This window comes from Oncorhynchus gorbuscha, linkage group LG06, assembly GCF_021184085.1.
Source record: "Oncorhynchus gorbuscha isolate QuinsamMale2020 ecotype Even-year linkage group LG06, OgorEven_v1.0, whole genome shotgun sequence".
NCBI classification, from domain to species: domain Eukaryota; kingdom Metazoa; phylum Chordata; class Actinopteri; order Salmoniformes; family Salmonidae; genus Oncorhynchus; species Oncorhynchus gorbuscha.
In genome coordinates this window covers 10,712,921-10,735,157 of record NC_060178.1, presented here as the reverse complement: position 1 = coordinate 10,735,157, position 22,237 = coordinate 10,712,921, and the positions used below count along the sequence as shown (strand labels likewise).

General features: G+C 44.9%; 1 protein-coding gene across 6 annotated transcripts in view; it reads right to left on the bottom strand.

Moving 5' to 3' along the window:
* LOC124037516 (microtubule-associated protein 1B-like) overlaps positions 1-22,237 on the bottom strand; it is a 107,884-nt gene that overhangs the window by 46,193 nt on the left and 39,454 nt on the right. The window contains exon 1 of one of the 6 annotated variants that reach the window (XM_046352299.1): positions 997-1,108. The exons of the other annotated variants lie outside the window; for them this stretch is intronic. The gene's annotated coding sequence lies outside the window, so the exon portion shown is untranslated. Of the gene's footprint in view, positions 1-996; positions 1,109-22,237 lie in introns of those variants that run through there. 6 annotated transcript variants of the gene reach the window in all.

The window sequence follows — 22,237 nt, the reverse complement described above, 5'->3', positions numbered from 1 at the left end:
GACTCATTCATCTAGTTTACGTTTAATGCCCCCGGATATCTTTAGCAAATCCAGACATTCTGAGGAACGTGCACATTCTGAGGAACGTGCACATTCTGAGGAACGTGCACGAGCCTTAACACTTCATTATAGTCCACTTTGCAGGATATAGGGGCGTTTGCGCGTCCTTGTGAGATTCTAAATTGTCCTCGATTGAACCGAGAGGCAAGCTAGGTCATACACGCAACAAGGTCGATCTCCACAGTTCAATAAACCTACATCATCCAAGCAAGCGAAAGGAATCGATCTATAGCTCAAGGCGCCCAGGGGAAACAAAACAGCAATCTACTGCGCCCAATGTATTTAATCGCATTCATATCTCAATCTATTCAAAACTAAATTCTAATGAATACAACGGCTACATTCGTCAACCTGATACAGTTCAATATTTAAAACGCATTATACCACATGCGTGCGTCCAAGCTTTACCTTACAGACCGTTAATCCAGTTGCGTTGGATAAAGGGAAGGAGTGGTTGAAATCCGTCACCTGAACGTACAGTAAGTAGCCCGTACTGCTGTCCCATATGTCAAGGTAGGTTTAAATGAATCTGATTATTTAATGATTTAATACTGTCTTTGGCAAGTTTTCAACAAATTACTGTCACGGTAAATATTATATTGAGATCATATGAATTAACTGTGTAGTCAAACTGTAAATGGAAATAGCATACGGATGGTTAACTCGGAGGTGTCGTTAAAAATGTGTTCATAAAGTTTCTGATGAAATACATTGAAATTAAATGCGGTCATCTGAGGATAGATAACGGGAGAGGAGACAGTCACCACCCTACGAGTCTATCCGTACGTACACTTCGGTAAACAGTCTACCGGTGATCAATTAAATGAAAACAAACGAAATCATAGAACAGACTAAACCTATAGGCTAGGGTAGTCATTCCGTATATTTGTTGTAAACCCGTTTAGCCAAGATAACTTGCTATAGACATATACATACCGTGACCGATGCAGAGCACTGAGGTATGATAAAACGATGCAGAGCCACTTTACCGGAGAGTCGTGTGTCTAGAAACTGGAGAGCATTGTTGGTGGTCTGCGGGCGGGGGGAGGAGGATAAGGAGAAGGGGGAGGGAAGAGAGGGAGGGACTGGAGAGAAGATTGGCAGATTTGGATACGAATGCAGACCTGTGGCAAAGCGGGACGGGATGCGGCAACGGGCAGCCAGCCGCCTATGGTTCAGGCCAGGGAGGGGCGCTATGCGACTCACATTGCACCAGCGGTAACTCACTGCCTGAACTCAAGACTAAACGAAAAAAAAAAACATTCTGGCGAATCTGAAAATGGAAATGTTTTAATAGAAATTTACCAGACAGGTTTCTTGACATAACAGCTCATAATTTGGAAGCAATCTGATACAAATAGAAGTATGATGACGCAGACAACGTTGCCTTTGGGGTGAATAGGTTCATATGGAGAAGACGCATGCAGAAAATAGGCTATCTACACACACACACACACACACACACACACACACACACACACACACACACACACACACACACACACACACACACACACACACACACACACACACACACACACACACACACACACACACACACACACAGAGAAATATCTTGCCCAGCAAGGCATGAAAACAACAATCTAATGACATAGCAAATCCAAACTGGGTAACAAAGTGCGTGTGCCTGCCCCTTGTGTGTGTTTTATTTCAGATAGGAGACGACATCTGGCAGCTGTTTGGTGCAATGGGGCTGCTACTGCATCTATTCACACACACACACAAGCCTCTTTCTCTCTCCCTTTACAAACATCACAGCTATTTTCTGCCTTTCTGGTAATGCTGGCTCTGCTTAGATTCTTTAAATAGCAAATAAGGAGGTTAGTGTTCTCATTCTCTCCACTTCTCTCTCTCTCCCTCTTCTCCCTCCTCTCCCATCCTCTCTCTCCACCTCTTTCTCCCTCCTCTCCCCATTTCTCTCTCCCACCCATATCTCGCTCTCTCCCTCATCTTCCCACCTCTCTCTCTCCCTCCTCTTCCCTCCTCTCTCCTCTCCCCACTTCTCTCTCTCTCCACCTCTTTCTCCCTCCTCTCCCTACTTCTCTCTCCCACCCATATCTCGCTCTCTTCCTCATCTTCCCACCTCTCTCTCTCTCCCTCCTCTTCCCACCTCTCTCCTCTCCCCACTTCTCTCTCTCCCCACCTCTTTCTCTCTCTCTCTCCCTCCTCACCTCTTTCTCTCTCTCCCTCCTCTCCCCACCTCTTTCTCCCCCACCTCTCTCACTCACTCCATCTCTTTCTCTCTCCTCTCCCCACTTCTCTCTCTCCCCACCTCTTTCTCTCCCTCCTCAACTCTTTCTCTCTCTCCCTCCTCTCCCCACCTCTTTCTCCCACTATCCCCACCACTCTCTCTCCTCTCCCCACCTCTCTCTCTCCCCACCTCTCTCCCTCCTCTCCCCACCTCTCTCTCTCTCCCTCCCCACCTCCCTCTCCCCACATCTCTCTCTCCCCACCTCCTCTCCCTCCCTCCTCCCCACCTCTCTCTCTCCCCCTCCTCTCCCCACCTCTCTCTCTCCCTCCTCTCTCTCTCTCCCCACCTCTCTCCCCACCTCTCTCCCTCCTCTCCCCACCTCTCTCCCTCCTCTCCCCACCTCTCTCTCTCCCCCCCCCTCTCTCTCTCCCTCCTCTCCCCACCTCTCTCTCTCCCTCTCCCCACCTCTCTCTCTCCCTCCTCTCCCCACCTCTCTCTCCCCACCTCTCTCCCTCCTCTCCCCACCTCTCTCCCTCCTCTCCCCACCCTCTCTCTCCCTCCTCTCCCACCTCTCTCTCTCCCTCCCTCCCTCTCTCTCCACCTCTCTCCCTCCTCTCCCAACCTCTCTCTCTCCCTCCTCTCCCCACCTCCTCTCCCCACCTCTCTCCCTCCTCTCCCCACCTCTCTCCCTCTCCCCACCTCTCTCTCCCTCCTCTCCCCACCTCTCTCTCTCCCTCCTCTCCCCACCTCTCTCTCTCCCTCCTCTCCCCACCTCTCTCTCTCTCTCCCTCCCCACCTCTCTCTCTCTCTCCCTCCCCACCTCTCTCTCTCCCTCCTCTTCCCATCTCTCTCCATACAATTCAATGGGCTTTATTGACATGGGAAACATATGTTAACGTTGCCAAAGCAGGTGAAATAGATAATAAACAAAAGTGAAATGAATAATAAAAATTAACAGTAAACATTACACTCATAGAAGTTCCAAAAGAATAAAGACATTTCAAATGTCATATTTTTTATATATACAGTGTTGTAACAATGTACAAATGGTTAGAGTACAGCCCATTCAAGTATGGTGTGCGTGTGAAACCACGCCCCTTTATTTCCATCGTCACTCCCACTGTCTGCCAGTATAGCTGATATATCAACTACAGCATCAGACATTGCAGTCGTGCACCAAATCTCCCAACGCCTAGACAAGTGTTTATCATGTCATTAACCGCATCAATATATCGCTATCTGATGCCCGACTGCTATGTAAATTATGTGGCATTCAATCACATTTGTGCAGCAAGACTGATTGAGGAATGCAGACGGTTTGGAGAGTCGGACTGGTGTAATTCTGAGGGTACAGATCTAGGATCAGCTTCCCTTCCCCCATTCCTCATCTTAACCACTAGTGGGTTAGTAAAACTGACCTGGGATCAGTGTCTTGGGGCAACTTCAACAACACCAAGTGTATCACTGCAATAGACCGACATCTCACTAGGTATGTTACACTTCACTGTTCAGCACTGCTCTTTCAAGACCTTGTCTGGTAACACACACAGACAGACAGACAGACAGACAGACAGACAGACAGACAGACAGACAGACAGACAGACAGACAGACAGACAGACAGACAGACAGACAGACAGACAGACAGACAGACAGACAGACAGACAGACAGACAGACAGACAGACAGACAGACAGACAGACAGACAGACAGACAGACAGACAGACAGACAGACAGACAGACAGACAGACAGACAGACAGACAGACAGACAGACAGACAGACAGACAGACAGACAGACAGACAGACAGACAGACAGACAGACAGACAGACAGACAGACAGACAGACAGACAGACAGACAGACAGACAGACAGACAGACAGACAGACAGACAGACAGACAGACAGACAGACAGACAGACAGACAGACAGACAGACAGACAGACAGACAGACAGACACTCATGTTTGGCCACAAACACTGTTTTGATTTGACTGGATCCATTATTCAGTTTGTTATGTTTGCTTTTCTGAAAAGCGGTTTCAAAAGGAAAGTGATACGATAAATGTGTCATTCTAGTAATGTTTGCAGAGTCTCATTTCAATTTCTTGTCAGACGTTCTGCCGGCGCTATCTCTTTGTAATGTAAAGTGTGAATGTTCAAAGTAAAAATTCCTTCCATGGATTCTCTGTGTCCTGTTATCTGTTCAGGCCAGATGCACCCCCTGTAAACCCAGGGTTGGGTTCTGTTTGGCCCCCTGTAAACCCAGGGTTGGGTTCTGTTTGGGCCCCTGTAAACCCAGGGTTGGGTTCTGTTTGGGCCCCTGTAAACCCAGGGTTGGGTTCTGTTTGGCCCCCTGTAAACCCAGGGTTGGGTTCTGTTTGGGCCCCTGTAAACCCAGGGTTGGGTTCTGTTTGGGCCCCTGTAAACCCAGGGTTGGGTTCTGTTTGGCCCCCTGTAAACCCAGGGTTGGGTTCTGTTTGGGCCCCTGTAAACACAGGGTTGGGTTCTGTTTGGGCCCCTGTAAACCCAGGGTTGGGTTCTGTTTGGCCCCCTGTAAACCCAGGGTTGGGTTCTGTTTGGGCCCCTGTAAACACAGGGTTGGGTTCTGTTTGGGCCCCTGCCCCCTGTAAACCCAGGGTTGGGTTCTGTTTGGCCCCCTGTAAACCCAGGGTTGGGTTCTGTTTGGGCCCCTGTAAACCCAGGGTTGGGTTCTGTTTGGGCCCCTGTAAACCCAGGGTTGGGTTCTGTTTGGGCCCCTGTAAACCCAGGGTTGGGTTCTGTTTGGGCCCCTGTAAACCCAGGGTTGGGTTCTGTTTGGCCCCCTGTAAACCCAGGGTTGGGTTCTGTTTGGCCCCCTGTAAACCCAGGGTTAGGTTCTGTTTGGCCCCCCTGTAAACCCAGGGTTTGGGTTCTGTTTGGCCCCCTGTAAACCCAGGGTTGGGTTCTGTTTGGCACCCTGTAAACCCAGGGTTGGGTTCCCCCCCCCCTGTAAACCCAGGGTTGGGTTCTGTTTGGCCCCCTGTAAACCCAGGGTTGGGTTCTGTTTGGGTTCCCCCTGTAAACCCAGGGTTGGGTTCTGTTTGGCACCCTGTAAACCCAGGGTTGGGTTCTGTCCCCCCCTGTAAACCCAGGGTTGGGTTCTGTTTGGCCCCCTGTAAACCCAGGGTTGGGTTCTGTTTGGCCCCCCTGTAAACCCAGGGTTGGGTTCTGTTTGGCCCCCTGTAAACCCAGGGTTGGGTTCTGTTTTGGTAAACCCAGGGTTGGGTTCCCCCTGTAAACCCAGGGTTGGGTTCTGTTAAACCCCCCCCTGTAAACCCAGGGTTGGGTTCTGTTTGGTTCCCCCTGTAAACCCAGGGTTGGGTTCTGTATGGTTCCCCCTGTAAACCCAGGGTTGGGTTCTGTTCCCCCTGTAAACCCAGGGTTGGGTTCTGTTTGGCCCCCTGTAAACCCAGGGTTGGGTTCTGTTTGGCCCCCTGTAAACCCAGGGTTGGGTTCTGTTTGGCCCCCTGTAAACCCAGGGTTGGGTTCTGTGGCCCCCCCCCTCTGTAAACCCAGGGTTGGGTTCTGTTTTGGCCCCCTGTAAACCCAGGGTTGGGTTCTGTAAACCCAGGGTTGGCCCCCTGTAAACCCAGGGTTGGGTTCTGTTTGGCCCCCTTTAAACCCAGAGTTGGATTCTGTTTAGCCTCAGTAAACCTAGGGTTGGGTTATTTTTATCCCTAGTAAACCTTGGGTTGGGTTCTGTTTGGCCCCCGTGTAAACCCAGGGTTGGGTTCTGTTTGGGCCCCTGTAAACCCAGGGTTGGGTTCTGTTTGGGCCCCTGTAAACCCAGGGTTGGGTTCTGTTTGGCCCCCTGTAAACCCAGGGTTAGGTTCTGTTTGGCCCCCTGTAAACCCAGGGTTGGGTTTTGTTTGGCCCCCTGTAAACCCAGGGTTGAGTTCTGTTCCCCCCTGTAAACCCAGGGTTGGGTTCTGTTTGCCCCCCTGTAAACCCAGGGTTGGGTTCTGTTTGCCCCCCCCCTGTAAACCCAGGGTTGGGTTCTGTTTGGTTTGGGCCCTGTAAACCCAGGGTTGGGTTCCCCCTGTAAACCCAGGGTTGGGTTCTGTTCCCCCTGTAAACCCAGGGTTGGGTTCTGTTTGGCCCCCTGTAAACCCAGGGTTGGGTTCTGTTTGGCCCCCTGTAAACCCAGGGTTGGGTTCTGTATGGCCCCCCCTGTAAACCCAGGGTTGGGTTCTGTTTGGCCCCCTTTAAACCCAGAGTTGGATTCTGTTTAGCCTCAGTAAACCTAGGGTTGGGTTATTTTTATCCCTAGTAAACCTTGGGTTGGGTTCTGTTTGGCCCCCGTGTAAACCCAGGGTTGGGTTCTGTTTGGCCCACAAGGATACCATTGCTGTGTGATGAGAGAGTTGTCGTGCGTTTGAACTAAGCTTTTTCTATCTCTCACTCTCTCTCTCTCTCTCTCATTCGTTATTCCCCCTTCTATCTACTCTCTCTAAACCTTTCTCTATGTATCTCTCCATATCTTTCTCGCTCTCTTTCCATCTCTCTCTCTGAGCCAGACTGCAGTGATATCAGGCCCTGAGATCAATATCAGTAGTGCTTTGAATTATTCAACAGCTACTTCAATAATGCATGACGCATGGGTCCACACACACACACACACACACACACACACACACACACACACACACACACACACACACACACACACACACACACACACACACACACACACACACACACACACACACACACACACACACACACACACACACACACACACACCATTTAGGAGAGATTGCGCTCTTACGCCAGATGACTGAAGCCACTTTTTATTCCTGGGTTTTGGATTCTCTGTTGGTATTCATGATTGTTGTTTTTCATTCATAGTAATTCATGAGGTTCTACAGCCGTATGAAGTCAATAGTAATTCATGAGGTTCTACACCTGTATGAAGTCAATAGTAATTCATGAGGTTCTACAGCCGTATGAAGTCAATAGTAATTCATGAGGTTCTACAGCCGTATGAAGTCAATAGTAATTCATGAGGTTCTACAGCCGTATGAAGTCAATAGTAATTAATGATGTTCTACACCTGTATGAAGTCAATATTAATTCATGAGGTTCTACACCTGTATGAAGTCAATAGTAATTCATGAGGTTCTACAGCCGTATGAAGTCAATAGTAATTCATGAGGTTCTACACCTGTATGAAGTCAATAGTAATTCATGAGGTTCTACAGCCGTATGAAGTCAATAGTAATTCATGAGGTTCTACACCTGTATGAAGTCAATGGTAATTCATGAGGTTCTACAGCCGTATGAAGTCAATAGTAATTAATGATGTTCTACACCTGTATGAAGTCAATATTAATTCATGAGGTTCTACACCTGTATGAAGTCAATAGTAATTCATGAGGTTCTACAGCCGTATGAAGTCAATAGTAATTCATGAGGTTCTACACCTGTATGAAGTCAATAGTATTTCATGAGGTTCTACACCTGTATGAAGTCAATGGTAATTCATGAGGTTCTACAGCCATATGAAGTCAATAGTAATTCATGATGTTCTACACCTGTATGAAGTCAATAGTAATTAATGATGTTCTACACCTGTATGAAGTCAATAGTAATTCATGAGGTTCAACAGCCATATGAAGTCAATATTAATTAATGAGGTTCTACACCTGTATGAAGTCACCTGTTTCCCATCCGGCCGTGATTGGGAGTCCCATATGGCCGGCACACAATTGGCCCAGCGTCGTCCGGGTTTGACCGGTGTAGGTTGTCATTGTAAATAAGAATGTGTTCTTAACTGACTTGCCTAATTAAATAAAAAGTTAAATTGGGTTTTACACTGTTGTATTTAGTAGACGTTCATGCTGTATTGAATTAACACCAAGAAGAAAGATTAAAAGCGACTAAATAAATGTAAACAACTGATAAAGCATGCTCCACAATTGCCAATTAGCAAGACATTCACTCCCTCTCAATCTGCTGGCCAAAGACATTAGAAAATCACTTGGATCCATAACCAGCTGCGCCAAAGAGCTGTCGGAGTCTCCAATCTGAAATGTTACATATCTTTGTCACTAAAGCAATTTGCATATACTCCAGAATGTTATGAAGAGTGATCAGATGAATTGCAAAGACCCTCTTTGCCATGCAAATGAACTGAATCGCCAAAAAACATTTCCACTGCATTTCAGCACTGCCACAAAAAGACCAGCTGACATCGTGTCAGTGATTCTCTCGTCAACACAAGTGTGTGTTGACAAGGACAAGGCTGGAGATCACTCTGTCATGCTGATTGAGTTCGAATAACAGACTGGAAGCTTCAAAAGGAGGGTGGTGCTTGGAATCATTGTTCTTCCTCTGTCAACCATGGTTACCTACAAGGTAAAATTAATTATGTGAAATGCTTTTATGTGCAAATATTGATACGGTAATAACCATCATATCGAAGTGAACTTTGAGTCATGCAATGACATGTTGTGATGTCCTCCGACTATGACTCGTCGGGAAACCATGCAGTTTACTAGGCTACAGATTAAATAAATTATGATGAACTTCACAGGGGTGGTGAAAGTGCAAGGTGATGAGCTTGATGCTCCTTTCCAATAAATATTGATGGTCTTATTCTGGTTACATGCTCTCGATGCTTGGCTGCCGTTAACAAATAAAAACAAATCTGACCATAATAATCTCATACCAGATATAACGCTATTTATTTTGTGTGAAAAAAATAAGTAGAGGTGAGAATGCGATGGAAACCCATTTCATTTATATTTTTTAATTCGGTACGTGGGAAATAAACTGCAACATTTATTTTTATTGTGCACAAGTCATAACGCACAGGTTTTAAATAAAATGTTTAAAAATCTGCAACAACTCAATTTGATGGAAACATCTCTGGTGGAAAATTATAACTGGTGAGGGTAACTCAGTAGGATTAAGGGACAGTCAGTCCACCATGATGACACTGCATTTTACTGCTATTGGATTAGCATTGCAGGTGCAGCAGATGGGATGTACAGCAGTTACCGTAGCTAGGGCCCATTGAGTACTTATCTGTATCTCAAATAGCTACCTATTCCCTACACTGTGTAGCATTATGGGGACACTTAGAAAAAAGGGTTCCAAAAGGGTTCCTCAGGCGTCCCCATAGCAGAACCCTTCTTGATTCCAGGTAGAACCCTTCTTGATTCCATGTATAACCCTTCTTGATTCCAGGTAGAACCCTTCTTGATTCCAGGTAGAACCCTTCTTGATTCCAGGTAGAACCCTTCTTGATTCCATGTATAACCCTTCTTGATTCCAGGTAGAACCCTTCTTGATTCCAGGTAGAACCCTTCTTGATTCCATGTATAACCCTTCTTGATTCCAGGTAGAACCCTTCTTGATTCCAGGTAGAACCCTTCTTGATTCCAGGTAGAACCCTTCTTGATTCCAGGTAGAACCCTTCTTGATTCCAGGTATAACCCTTCTTGATTCCAGGTATAACCCTTCTTGATTCCAGGTGTAACCCTTCTTGATTCCAGGTGTAACCCTTCTTGATTCCAGGTATAACCCTTTTGGATTCCAGGTAGAACCCTTTTGGATTCCAGGTAGAACCCTTCTTGATTCCAGGTAGAACCCTTCTTGATTCCAGGTAGAACCCTTCTTGATTCCAGGTAGAACCCTTCTTGATTCCAGGTAGAACCCTTCTTGATTCCAGGTAGAACCCTTCTTGATTCCAGGTATAACCCTTCTTGATTCCAGGTATAACCCTTCTTGATTCCAGGTGTAACCCTTCTTGATTCCAGGTGTAACCCTTCTTGATTCCAGGTATAACCCTTTTGGATTCCAGGTAGAACCCTTTTGGATTCCAGGTAGAACCCTTCTTGATTCCAGGTAGAACCCTTCTTGATTCCAGGTAGAACCCTTCTTGATTCCAGGTAGAACCCTTCTTGATTCCATGTAGAACCCTTCTTGATTCCAGGTATAACCCTTCTTGATTCCAGGTATAACCCTTCTTGATTCCAGGTATAACCCTTCTTGATTCCAGGTATAACCCTTCTTGATTCCAGGTATAACCCTTCTTGATTCCATGTAGAACCCTTCTTGATTCCATGTAGAACCCTTCTTGATTCCATGTAGAACCCTTTTGGATTCCATGTAGAACCCTCAGTGGAAAGGGTTCTACATGGAACAAAAAAAAAGGTTCCTCAAATGGTTCTCCAATGGGGACAGCTGAAACAGCCTTTAATGTTCTAGATAGAACCTGGAGGGAATCAGGTGCCATTTGAAGCTCAACCTATAATTTATCAGCACAAGTCTAATACTCATAGTTTGTCAGTGCATTGTTTGTTTATATACAGTTTACATTCACTTAGGTTGGTGTCATTAAAACTTGTTTTTCAACCACTCCGCAAATTTCTTGTTAACAAACTATAGTTTCGGCAAGTCGGTTAGGACATCTACATTGTGCATGACACAATACATTTTTCCAACAATTGTTTACAGACATGTTATTTCACTGTATCACAATTCCAGTGGGTCAGAAGTGTACATACACTAAATTGACTGTGTCTTTCAACAGGTTGGAAAATTCCAGAAAATGATGTCATGGCTTTAGAAGCTTCTGATAGGCTAATTGACATAATTTGAATTAATTGGATGTGTACCTGTGGATGTATTTCAAGGCCTACCTTCAAACTCAGTGCCTCTTCACTTGACATCATGGGAAAATCAAAAGAAATCAGCCAATACCTCAGAGAAAAAAAAATGTAGACCTCCACAAGTTTGATTCATCCTTAGGAGCAATTTTCAAACGCCTGAAGGTACCATGTTCATCTGTACAAACAATAGTACGCAAGTATAAACACCATGGGACCACGCAGCCGTCATACCGCTCAGGAAGGAGACGTGTTCGGTCTCCTAGAGATTAATGTACTTTGGTGCGAAAAGTGCAAATCAATCACAGAACAACAGCAAAAGGACCTTGTGAAGATGCTGGAGGAAACAGGTACAAAAGTATCTATATCCACAGTAAAACGAGTCCTATATCGACATAACCTGAAAGGCCGCTTAGCAAGGAAGAAGCCAATGCTCCAAAACCGCCAAAAAAAAGCCAGACTACGGTTTGCAACTGCACATGGGGACGAAGACCGTACTTTTTGGAGGAATGACCTCTGGTCTGATGAAACAAAAATAGAACTGTTTGGCCATTATGACCATCGTTATGTTTGGAGGAAAAGGGGGATGTTTGCAAGCCGAAGAACACCATCCCAACCGTGAAGCACAGGGTGGCTGCATCATGTTTTGAGGGTGCTTTGCTGCAGGAGGAACTGGTGCACTTCACAAAATAGATGACATCATGAGGCGGGAAAATTATGTGGATATATTGAAGCAACATCTCAAGACATCATTCAGGAAGTTAAAGCTTGGTCGCAAATGGGTCTTCCAAATGGACAATGACCCCAAGCATACTTCCAAAGTTGTGGCAAAATGGCTTAAGGACAACAAAGTCAAGGTATTGAAGTGGCCATCACAAAGTTCTGACCTCAATCCCATAGAAAATATGTGGGCAGAACTGAAAAAACATGTGCGAGCAAGGAGGCCTACAAACCTGACTCAGTTACACCAGCTCTGTCAGGAGGAATGGGCCAAAATTCACCCAACTTATTGTGGGAAGCTTGTGGAACGCTACCCGAGTTTGACCCAAGTTAAACAATTTAAATGTGATGAAATAAATAAAAGCTGAAATAAATCATTCTCTCTACTATTATTCTGACATTTCACATTCTTAAAATAAAGTGGTGATCCTAACTGATCTAAAACAGGGAATTGTTACTAGGATTAAATGTCAGGAATGAGTTTAAATGTATTTGGCTAAGGTGTATGTAAACTTCCGACTTCAACTGTACAATGTTCACTGGATTCTCCCTACATAGCCCTTTGGATGACCTTTTGACTCCCTTGTCTCTCTGCATTTACCCCTTTAAACTCTCTCTCACGTCCTGCCTTGCTATATACCACCGTAGTAGAGCAGAAACGCTTCCTAGAAAGCACAAGTCAACCCAATGTGCACGGAGGTGGAAAAAAGAGAGAGCCAAGGCCACGGTCTGTTGATTTAGAGACTACTGACATGGAATGCAATCTGGCTGCTCTACACCATCCATTCCAATATGTGTGTATGTGTGTGTACGGAGGACTGGGAGGAGCAGGACGAAGCGGGTACCAGGCGTAAGTCTAAGGGATGTTCACAACCACGTGTAACAAGATTAACCCCAGTTATTAAAAGACCACCATTCCACTAAGGAAGTAATCCGCAGCTCAACCTGGGCTTCTATTCAGGACAATGCCTTGAGGCACGGTAAGACTGAGAGAGCAGGGTCACCCAGTCAGAACACCATTGGCTAGTAAGGTAATGAAGCACAGCCAGTCTCGGGGCCCCCGAATGAGGTCAGAGAACTGGGCTGTGTCGAGTCACAAGACACTAATAGAACCAGGAAGTGCCACTGATAGAGCCAGGAAGTGACTCAGGACATCTTGATTACTCTATCACACAGTTTTAATACTCTGTTTTCCACCACTCTGGCCTGAGATGACCTTGAAACAAAAGGCATATAAAACCAGATGAAGCACAGATGCCCAGTAAGATAGTTGAATGAGTATCTAGTACTGACCAAATTGTGTTATTTCTAATAAAGTACCAGCTGACCAATACATATGATTAAGACTTGATTAGTTGTTTTTAATATGATGTTATTAGTATTGTGTATCATAAACTGTTATTTATGGACTTATTTATGGACAGGCCACATCTTTGAAAGAAACGAGACAAGAGGGAGATGAGAAAGCACTTGAAGAGCTGTAGAGAGGAGAGGAAATTAACAGTCTGCAATATTGCAGTGGTGCCTTGTGATAGAGAAACAATCTCCTTCAACTCCTAACCATAACTTTGACTGCCTGTTGGCAATCGATTCCTTCTCTGCAATCTAGCAGAGTTTCCTCTCCGTCCTACAGAGGATTCGTGAGGATGGGGAATGTCACAAACAGATATGGCTGATGTGACCATGTAATAAAATGGGCAAAAGAGTATGAGATGACAGTGTTGTATTTGTTAAAAATACTGTTTATACGGATTGGGTTGTGGGTGCTACTAGAGCTAGGAACCTCGGACTGTAAATTACTTTAATCTGATTACAACCTCTTAACCTTTCACACTAGTCTTCATTACTGTCAATCTTTAAGTCTAACCAAGCACAACGTAATGAACCCTGTGACAGACACTTTGTTATGATGGGGTGGGGATAGGTTGCCCAGGGTTTTATGATGGGGGTGGGGATAGGTAGCCCAGGGTGTTATGATGGGGTGGGGATAGGTAGCCCAGGGTTTTATGATGGGGTGGGGATAGGTAGCCCAGGGTGTTATGATGGTGGAGGGGATAGGTAGCCCAGGGTGTTATGATGGGGTGGGGGTAGGTAGCCCAGGGTGTTATGATGGGGGTGGGGATAGGTAGCCCAGGGTGTTATGATGGTGGAGGGGATAGGTAGCCCAGGGTGTTATGATGGGGGTGGGGATATGTAGCCCAGGGTGTTATGATGGTGGAGGGGATAGGTAGCCCAGGGTGTTATGATGGGGGTGGGGATATGTAGCCCAGGGCGTTATGATGGGGTGGGGATATGTAGCCCAGGGTGTTATAATGGGGTGGGGATAGGTAGCCCAGGGTGTTATGATGGGGTGGGGGTAGGTAGCCCAGGGTGTTATGATGGGGTGGGGATATGTAGCCCAGGGTGTTATGATGGGGTGGGGATAGGTAGCCCAGGGTGTTATGATGGGGTGGGGATATGTAGCCCAGGGTGTTATGATGGGGTGGGGATAGGTAGCCCAGGGTGTTATGATGGGGTGGGGATAGGTAGCCCAGGGTGTTATGATGGGGTGGGGATAGGTAGCCCAGGGTGTTATGATGGGGGTGGGATAGGTAGCCCAGGGTGTTATGATGGGGGGAAAAGTACACCTATGGACAGGTTAAATAATCAGTTGATAGACGGATAGAGGTTCTAATCGTTTCAATTTCTCTGAATAAAAATCTAAAAGGACCTGCCTGACTCCACTATTTGGAATACACTTTTATTTTAAATTAAGGGCAGCAATTGAGATAACAACAGCATAATGCATAGAGCATTTCCATTATAAGAACATTATACTGTATATTGGGATATTATAAGTCACTTAAAATGTTGTTTGGAAAGCAACAAATAAGGGAAAAGGGAGTATTGATCAACAGTTGCCCCATTGAGACACTAAATCTAGCGAGGACCTAGCGAGCACCACGGAGAGCGCCACGGAGAGCGCCACGGAGAGCGCCACGGAGAGCGCCACGGAGAGCGCCACGGAGAGCACCACGGAGAGCGCCGCTGACAGCCTGCGATATCAAAGTTTCGTTTCAACTCCTCTAGCCTGTTATTTTTCTAAACCTACGGTAACATCCTTGGAGATAATTGTAACGTTACCAAAACAAAATCTAATCTGTTTGTAAGAGTTTAGAATTGGACAGTGTGTTTCCCAGGAAACAGAACCAAGAGAGGTGCTTCAAATCAGAACACTAACTGCGCTCTAATGTAAGATAATGTAAGATAATGTGAGATAATGGCTCCTCCATCCAATGGGCCCCCGAAGACCTGCAAGAAGATGAGGTTTCCTTTCTGCATCCGAATCACTTATTGACAAGGACACAGAAATTGACATATTTAGGAAATGCCATTTCAAAGAGTCAAAGTAATAGTAACAGTGATCTGCAATGTACCAATGTTCCTATTATCATGTCCCTGTCAATCATGTCCCTGTCAACCATGACCCTGTCAACCATGACCCTGTCAACCATGACCCTGTCAACCATGTCCCTGTCATCCATGTCCCTGTCAACCATGTCCCTGTCAACCATGTCCCTGTCAACCATGTCCCTGTCAACCATGTCCCTGTCAACCATGTCCCTGTCAACCATGACCCTGTCAACCATGTCCCTGTCAACCATGTCCCTGTCAACCATGACCCTGTCAACCATGACCCTGTCAACCATGTCCCTGTCAACCATGTCCCTGTCAACCATGACCCTGTCAACCATGTCCCTGTCAACCATGTCCCTGTCAACCATGTCCCTGTCAACCATGTCCCTGTCAACCATGACCCTGTCAACCAGCGGTTGAGATTCAGAACTCCTTTACAAACATGCCCCTGTCAAGGCCAAGCATCACCCCTCATCATCACCCCTCATCTGCAGGTCACAGGTAATAAGGAGTGGTTGGTTGTTCAGTAGCTTTGGTCTTGTATTTAGTGCGGTAATGTAATTTGTGTATTTGAGTGTTTACTTTAGTTGTCCCTGTCACCCATATAGTGTCTGCTGGGACCCCCAGGGGTCAATGTCAGGGTCAATGAGGTGTCATCCTGGTCACCATGGTAACATGGCTGAAGAAGAGGAACACGGATTCAACCAGGCAAATTGGAACCAATTGACCAGGTATCTTATTAATCATCACCCCACCGCTGCCCTCAGGTCAACCTCTGACCTCTGTCATGTCACACACACTGTGTGATTATGATAATGATGTTCTGTGTGTAGGTCTGGATTTCCAGATACGTGTTGGGGCACGTTTCCTGCTTCAAAGGACATCATTCGTTGGCACAAACACAATTGTTTTTGCAGAGATTATTTTGAAGTTCAAAATATCCTTTTGGTATTAAAAAAATGGCATTGTTTTTTTTGTTGATTCATTTTCAATTAATTGAAGTCACACTGTAGAAGTAATATAATGTACAGTATGTACCGGTTTAGTGGGTTTCCTGAGATTGGCCCCTTGTTACTGTCAACCGAAGATAAATAATGGACCAAAGTATGGTATTGTATCCTATCCCATCTTAGAATCCTATCCAATCTTAGCATATCCTATCCTATGGATTCCAACCTTTTCTATTATGTTAAGCTTCCAAATAGGAACATTCTTCACTTCTCCCCTGCAACTCATCCCCTGGTCCTTAGTGTCCAAGAGAAAGTAGTGCACTATGTTGTCAACTCATCCCCTGGTCCTCAGTGTCCAAGAGAAAGTAGTGCACTATGTTGTCAACTCATCCCCTGGTCCTTTGTGTCCAAGAGAAAGTAGTGCACTATGTTGTCAACTCATCCCCTGGTCCTTAGTGTCCAAGAGAAAGTAGTGCACTATGTTGTCAACTCATCCCCTGGTCCTTAGTGTCCAAGAGAAAGTAGTGCACTATGTTGTCAACTCATCCCCTGGTCCTTAGTGTCCAAGAGAAAGTACTATGTTTCTGTCAATATAACCTGGTAAAATAATGGTTAATAAACAACTAAGGGGTGCTATAAAATCTGTGATTTTTTTCGCCCCAAAAAAGCATATTTTTTACATTTTTGTTTTACACTCTCCCCCTAATTATTTTTTATATAGAAACAACCAAATTGAACGTTCTGAGTTGATGTCAATGCTTAAATCACATTTACAACTTTTTTTGTTTTTGGTCTGGAAGAAAATGAACATATTTTGATTTCTGGGCTTAATTCCTCTTTAATTGCTCATCTGGCCCTTTAATTGCACATCTGGCCCTTTAATTGCTCATCTGGCCCTTTAATTGTGCACCTGGCCCTTTAATTGCCCATCTGGCCCTTTAATTGCCCATCTGGCCCTTTACTTGTCCACCTGGCCCTTTAATTGTGCATCTGGCCCTTTAATTGTGCATCTGGCCCTTTAATTGTGCACCTGGCCCTTTAATTGCTCATCTGGCCCTTTAATTGTGCACCTGGCCCTTTAATTGTGCACCTGGCCCTATAATTGCTCATCTGGCCCTTTAATTGTGCACCTGGCCCTATAATTGCTCATCTGGCCCTTTAATTGTGCACCTGGCCCTTTAATTGTGCACCTGGCCCTATAATTGCTCATCTGGCCCTTTAATTGTTCACCTGGCCCTTTAATTTCTCATCTGGCCCTTTAATTGTGCACCTGGCCCTTTAATTGCTCATCTGGCCCTTTAATTGTGCACCTGGCCCTTTAATTGCTCATCTGGCCCTTTAATTGTGCACCTGAATCTTCCGGTCTAGCGATGGTTCTGTACTGCTGATGCTCATTTCATGGCATAGTTAGCAAATAACTAATATTAGATACAAATGATATAATTACTCATGATATACTTCTGCCAGGAAAGCCTACTTTGCAGTTAACATTTAATTGAGAAGGTTTTGGGGAAAGATTTTCTGTCTACCAGTGGTGTAAAATACTTAAGTCAAAATTGTACTTTTTACTTCACTACATTACTAAATAAAAGTATGTACTTTTTACTCCATGTATTTTCCCTGACAACCAAAAGTACTTGTTACATTTTGAATGCTTTGTTTGTAAATTATTTCTGAGTGTTGGGGTGTTCCCCCGTCTGTCCGTAAATGCTGTCTGGTTTGCTTAATATAAGGAACGTGAAATTATTTATACTTTTACTTTTGATACATAAGTATATTTTAGCAAGTACATTTACTTTTGATACTTATTTAAAACCATATACTTCTAGACTTTTACTCAAGTGGTATTTTACTGGGTGATTTTCACTTTTACTTGAGTCATTTTCTATTCAGGTATCTTTACTTTTACTCAAGTATGATAATTGGGTACTTTTCCCACCCCTGCTGTCAACCCACAAGACGGTTATCACATCAACTGGCTTCACACAGAGTGATAGACAAACGCACGCACCACACAGACAGATGGGCAATTTTGCTGGAAATTAATTGGCAGATATTGTGTTATGTTTGACTTTTTAAGCCAATAGCGGCTAACCAGTGGTAGGATTGTGTCAAAGTTGCGTTGATTAGATAGTAGCTAATCTGATACTTGTGAGATTTGTTAATGACAGTTTGCTGTGGAAAATTGCATGTACATTCAGAACTGTTTGGGTTAGGGTTAGGGTCTCATGTGTGGGCTGCGATCAACCTGTTGGATACCCCTGTCCTAACATATCCTACCATATTTTGTTCTGTGTTATCATTATGGAACCATCTCATCTGTTAAAAAAAAATATATATATATCACCTTTATTTAACCAGGTAGGTCAGTTGAGAACAAGTTCTCATTTACAACTGCGACCTGGCCAAGATAAAGCAAAGCAGTGCGACAAAAACAAGAACACAGAGTTGTACATAGGATAAAAAAACATACAGTCAATAACACACTAGAAAATCTGTATACAGTGTGTGCAAATGAAGTAGGGAGGTAAGGCAATAAATAGGCCATAGTGGCGAAGTAATTACAATTTAACATTAACACTGGAGTGATAGATATGAAGATGAGGATGTGAAATACTACTGTAGAAATACTACTGTGCAAAAGAGCAGAAAAACAGATATGGGGATGAGGTAGGTAGTTGGTTGGATGGGCTATTTACAGATGGGCTGTGTACAGCTGCAGCGATCGGTAAGCTGCTCTGACAGCTGATGCTTAAAGTTAGTGAGGGAGATATAAGTCTCCAACTTCAGTGATTTTTGCAATTCATTCCAGTCATTGGCAGCAGAGAACTGGAAAGAAAGGCAGCCAAAAGAGTTGTTGTCTTTGGGGATGACCAGTGAGATATACCTGCTGGAGCACGTGCTCCGTTTGGGTGTTGCTATAGTGACCAGTGAGATATACCTGCTGGAGCACGTGCTCCGTTTGGGTGTTGCTATAGTGACCAGTGAGATATACCTGCTGGAGCACGTGCTCCGTTTGGGTGTTGCTATAGTGACCAGTGAGATATACCTGCTGGAGCACGTGCTCCGTTTGGGTGTTGCTATAGTGACCAGTGAGATATACCTGCTGGAGCACGTGCTCCGTTTGGGTGTTGCTATAGTGACCAGTGAGATATACCTGCTGGAGCACGTGCTCCGTTTGGGTGTTGCTATAGTGACCAGTGAGCTGAGATAAGCAGAGTTTTACCTAGCAAAGACTTCTAGATGACCTGGAGACAGTGGGTTTGGCGACGAATATGTAGCGAGGACCAGCCAACGAGAGCATAGAGGTCGCAGTGGTGGGTAGTATATGGGGCTTTGGTGACAAAATGGATGGCACTGTGTTTTACTTGCATTTAAGAGCAGTTGTAGGCCATGGAAGGAGTGTTGTATGGCATTGAATCTCATCTGGAGGTTAGTTAACACAGTGTCCAAAGAAGGGCCAGAAGTATACAGAATGGTGTCGTCTGTGTAGAGGTGGAGCAGAGAATCACCAGCAGGAAGAGCGACATCATTGATGTATACAGAGAAAAGAGTCGGCCCGAGAATTGAACCCTGTGGCACCCCCATAGAGACTGCCAGAGGTCCGGACAACAGGCTCTCCGATTTGACACACTGAACTCTATCTGAGAAGTAGTTAATGAACCAGGCGAGGCAGTCATTTGAGAAACCAAGGCTGCTGAGTCTGCCAATAAGAATGTTGTGATTGACAGAGTCGAAAGCCTTAGCAAGGTCGATGAAGATGGCTGCACAGTAATGTCTTTTATCGATGGCGGTTATGATATCGTTTAGGACCTTGAGCGTGGCTGAGGTGCACCAATGACCAGCTCAGAAACCGGATTCCATAGCGGAGAAGGTACAGTGGGATTCGAAATGGTCGGTGATCTGTTTGTTCACTTGGCTTTCGAAGATTTTAGAAAGGCAGGGCAGGATGGATATAGGTCTTTAACAGTTTGGGTCTAGAGTGTCTCCCCTTTGAAGATGTGGATGACCGCGGCCGCTTTCCAATCTTTAGGAATCTCAGACGATACGAAAGAGAGGTTGAACAGACTAGTAATAGGGGTTGTAATAATTTTAGGAACAGAGGGTCCAGATTGTCTAGCCCAGCTGATTTGTAGGGATCCAGATTTTGCAGCTCTATCAGAACATCAGCTGTCTGGATTTGGGTGAAGGAGAAGCAGGGGAAAGGGGGGGGCTTGGGCCAGTTGCTGCGGGGGGTGCAGAGCTGTTGGCCGGGGTAGGGGTAGCCAGGTGGAAAGCATGGCCAGCCGTAGAGAAATGTTTATTGAAATTCTTGATTATTGTGGATTTATCGGTGGTGACAGTGTTTCCTAATCTCAGTGTGGTGGGCAGCAGGGAGGAGGTGCTTTTATTCTCCATGGACATTACAGTGTCACAGAACTTTTTGGAATTAGTGCTGCAGGATGCACATTTCTGTTTGAAAAAGCTAGCCTTTGCTTTCCTAACGGACTATGTATATTGGTTCCTGACTTCCCTGAAAAGTTGCAAATCGCAGGGACTATTCGATGTTTGTGCAGCACGCCACAGGATGTTTTTGTGCTGGTCAAGGGCAGTCAAGTCTGGAGTGAACCAAGGTCTATATCTGTTCTTAGTTCTACATTCTTTGAAAGGGGCATACTTATTTAAGATGGTGAGGAAAGCACTTTTAAAGAACAACCAGGCATCCTCTACTGACGGGATTTTTTTATTTTTTATCATTTTAAAATATTTTTATTTCACCTTTATTTAACCAGGTAGGCTAGTTGAGAACACCTTTATTCAACCAGGTAGGCTAGTTGAGAACACCTTGATTTAACCAGGTAGGCTAGTTGAGAACAAGTTCTCATTTGCAACTGCGACCTGGCCAAGATAAAGCATAGCAGTGTGAACAGACAACACAGAGTTACACATGGAGTAAACAATTAACAAGTCAATAACACAGTAGAAAAAAAGGGGGGATGAGGTCAATATCCTTCCAGGATACCCGGGCCAGGTCGATTAGAAAGGCCTGCTCGCAGAAGTGTTTTAGGGAGCGTTTTGACAGTGATGAGGGGTGGTTGTTTGACCACGGACCCATAACGGACCCAGGTAAAGAGGCAGTGATCGCTGAGATCCTGGTTGAAAACAGCAGAGGTGAATTTAGAGGGCAAGTTGGTCAGGATGATATCTATGAGGGTGCCCATGTTTACGGATTTAGGGTTGTACCTGGTAGGTTCCTTGATCATTTGTGTAAGATTGAGGGCATCTAGCTTAGATTATAGGACGGCCGGGGTGATCTACTTAGTGGGGATTGTTATTACAGAGCTTACTGTATCTGACACACACACACATCTCATCTCTCCTCCTCTCCACCAGTGGACATGTACGGCAATTAAAGCTGCTTTCGTTTCCACCTCTCTCTTTCTTTCCCTTTTACTGAAAGAATAAATGTCCTCTCACTTTAAACCACCCCATAGGCCTTTTGGGCATTGAAGCCTGCATCCGCCCTCATTTCCCATAGCCCACTGCTCCCATAGCTGTTTGATAGTTTGGGAGGAAATGGAGCCAATTCTGTTGACGGGCAACGTTTGAGAGCCATCGCCATGTGTGGCTCAGCCTACACACCTCCATGTTTATCGGTGTGGTGTAACTAAGGCCTTAATTAAAAAACTGTAGTGCTGAAAATCCGCTTTATTGTGCGATTGGCAATGTTCCGGCGGTCGTGGAGACTACATTCAAGGTAAACACTGCAAATGTCTGCTCAATCGGAAATTACCTTTAAATGTGAACCATGCTACAAGGCAGATATTATGGGCCCTAAACCTAGAGGGGATTTGATAAGAGTAAAATGCTGACGGTAATCCATGCCTCATACCTTGCTTCACTGTAGGGTGTTGGAGGGGGTTGAGCCCACCAGAAAGGATATTTTAGCAGCAGTCAAATCATTTTTTGATCTGTCAGCAGGTGGGAGAAAGTGTGGTCTTTTCTCCTTTAATCCAGATTAAAACCTCTCACTTTCAGTTTATTTAAAACGGAACCTTTTTCAAAATATCGTCTTTTCTAAAACAAGCCAGAAAAAGCTGGTTGCAATTCCAGTTTTATTCTCTAGAAAAGACAGAACACATTTTTTTTTAATTATGTGGTTTAATTCAAATATACTAATTGATTAAAAAAAATACAATTTTTTAAATAAAAAATTACTAATTAAATGAATTATATTTGTTAATGATATTATGAATAGAGAAGGTGGAG